Here is a 3,117-nt window from a genome sequence, read left to right as displayed (position 1 = left end):
TCCTCTTCCTCCTCCCCCTCCTCCTTCTTCCCCCGTCTTCTTCCTCCTCTCCTGTGTGCGGGCATCAATTCCTCTCTTGTTATCCCAGGTGCAGTAGCTTGCTGTCATAAAGTTAAATATTTGTCTCCCTCACAAACTCCTACACTCTCAGGGGTTGGGAGTGCCATAAAAGTCACCTGCTCTAACCACTCCCCTGCTGTTTGGATTGCTTCTTAAATGTTGTGGCTAGCTGGGACAATGGGCCCTAGTGGACATTTCTATTGACAAGAAGCTCCTCTGGCTGCCAGGAAAGTCAGTTAAAGCCCATCTTGTTAAAGTCCAGGGCCAAAAATGACAGCGAGTCTCACTCCTCCAGTCTGGTAAGAAACACATACTTTAACTAATTAGAGATATTTGTGATAGCACTAACTTCAAGGCACCCGGCAAAGGACGAACGTCTCCAGTCCACAGAAAGATTTTCTTACAAGAGAATGGCAAGCTTCCCAGGGGGAGAGATGGCAAAGGCCTCCCATAAGCAACGTGCAAACCAGTGAATCCCCAGTGTTCAAACGTGTGTGTGAGACGCTCAACCTGCACCATAACCACAGCAGTGCCAGTCACAGAGGCAACAACAGGTCCTTTGTTAGAGCTCGGCTTGGTGAAGATTAAACAGCCTCTGACGATAAGTGAAAGCGTAGGTGGAAGAAGGGCCTTTACAGCTGTGCGTGATGGAGACGAGGTTGAAAGTCTCATAAAATGGAAAATCAATGAAGTATGGCTAGTGATCAAGAAATCTCCCTCATAGGAACTTACTTAGGTTTTTTTTACAGCTCTTGAAGAATTGCACACATAAATAAGTGTGTGTGTGTGTGTGTGTGTGTGAGATGTATGCATATAAGCGTATACACATACATAGTTGTTGCTCCACTATCAACATCTGAAATGGAAATAGATTTGTTGCTCAGGTGCTGTGTTAGTTCAGCACACACCAAGTCCTGGCTCTTCTCAACAGCACCGCATAAACGTTTGTGTTACCATTCCCGGAATCCCAGGGCTCTGGGAGCTGAGGCAGGAGAATCCAGAGCTCAAGGTCATCTTTGGCTAGATGGCTAATCTGAACACAACACGGACTATTGGAGACTTGGTCTCCAAACAACCAAAAAGGGGCTGGGCGCAGAGCTCAGTTGGTAGATTGCTCGCCTAGCATGCATGAGAAACAGAATTCCATCCCAGCACCACGTCAATCCAGCACTGTGGCCAACCTGGGCTACCTAAGAACCTGTCTCAATGTTTATTTATTTTTTTTAAATGATCTCATTGCTTAAGTAATCATAGGAGAACTATGAAAAAATACAGCTTCAGTATCCAATTTGAGAGGATAAATTTATCAGCAAGAAAAAATATTCTGGGTCCCCTAAAGCATACGTAGGATTGGCTTAGTTCCATGATCTCTCTCTCCCTCTCCCTCTCTCTCCCTCTCTCTCCCTCTCTCTCCCTCTCTCTCCCTCTCCCTCTCTCTCTTTCTCTCTCTCTCTCTCTCTCTCTCTCTCTCTCTCTCTCTGTGCACGCGTGCGTGCGTGCGTGCGTGCGTGCGTGCGTGTATGTGTGTGTGTGTGTGTGTGTTCCTGCAATGGCACATATACAAGGTCAGAGGACAGTTTCAGGATCCTGTTTTCCCTTCCACTCTCTGCTGGCTAATAAGCAAGCTTCAGGCAATTCTCCCGTCTCTACCTTTTGGCCACCCATATAAATACCGGGATGACATACGCATGACACGACACTGGATTTTTATGTGGATTCTGGGGACCAAACTCATAGCACAGCAGCCAGTGCTGTTTACCCAGGAAGCCACCTCTCCCAGTGATCTTAAGGTACATCCCACTTCTGCATGGTCAGAGGCAGGGTCAGTTTCCTTATGAAATACTGAAGTTAGTGTTACAATATTGAAGTGAATATTAAGGCACGTCTCATCACCAGCCGTCAGTGTCTTCATTGCAAGCCATCTTCATCTGCTTCATCAGCTTCTTCCTTCCAGATCCTTTAAAGATGGCTTTCTGCTTTACCAACACATTTTTCTGAAGGTTCAGAGTTTTTTTTTTTTTTTTTTTTTTTTTTTTTTTTTTTTTTTTTTTTTGTCAGCGGACAACTACATGCATTACTGCTTTTGTTTATGTTTTAAACTTTTATCTTTGGCACTCTTCAATTCTAGACCAACTTGTTTTAATCCTTTTAAAAATCTACCTTCATGAGTATCAAATTTAAAGTATTGATATTATTATACTGATCTTTTTAAAGAGCCTCCTAATTCTTCTGAATAATTTAGACATTTCCATGTATATGGGGTTTTGTTTGTTTGTTTTTGTTGTTTTTTTCTTTTGCAGGTGCTTAGTGAATGCAACATACTATGCCAATTGGTCCTTATTAGGAACTCATTAGGAAACATTTCTTTGCATTTCATAGAATTTACTAATTTAAAATACTCCTTTTTCATAATGCTTGCTGCAACCATGGGGCTTGTACTGTCTTTCTTGAAGGTCTGGGTTTCATTTGGTTTAGTTTGGACTACCTGATGTCCACAGCCATTATTTTAACAAATGGTTCTGCAACAGGTTTGCCAGACTAGGATAGCCAAATGCCTATGTTATTGTGGTTCAAACTACACACACTGAGCATCCCCCATGAGCCTGAAACACGAAATGTTTATTGTATCAGACAGATTCAGCAACTTTTTTTTCCATTTTTACTTTATTTTTAAAAAATAAAGGACATTTTTTACTTAAAAAATTCTTTTTCTTTCTATTTATGCATATATATGTGTCTCTGTGTGAGTGTATCGCATACGTGTGGAGGGTACTCCTGGAGGTGGAAAGAGGATGTCATATCCCCTGGAGCTAGAGTTACAGGCCGTTGTGAGCTGCTTGACGTGACTGCTGGAAGCTGAATTCTCCAAGAGCAGCGAGCATGCTTCACCATTGACACACTTCTGCGGCTCCGGCATCATAGCTTTGTAATGTAACCTTCTAAACTCCTAGCTTGCTAGAAGCTAAATGACTGCTGTATGCCTTTCTGCTGAAGACATTTTTTCAGTGTAATCTTTGGAAAAGGTTGTGATGCTGTGGCTCCTTAGGTTAGATTGTT

Source organism: Peromyscus maniculatus, chromosome 19, assembly GCF_049852395.1.
Source record: "Peromyscus maniculatus bairdii isolate BWxNUB_F1_BW_parent chromosome 19, HU_Pman_BW_mat_3.1, whole genome shotgun sequence".
Lineage (NCBI taxonomy): Eukaryota > Metazoa > Chordata > Mammalia > Rodentia > Cricetidae > Peromyscus > Peromyscus maniculatus.
This window is presented reverse-complemented; position numbering follows the sequence as displayed.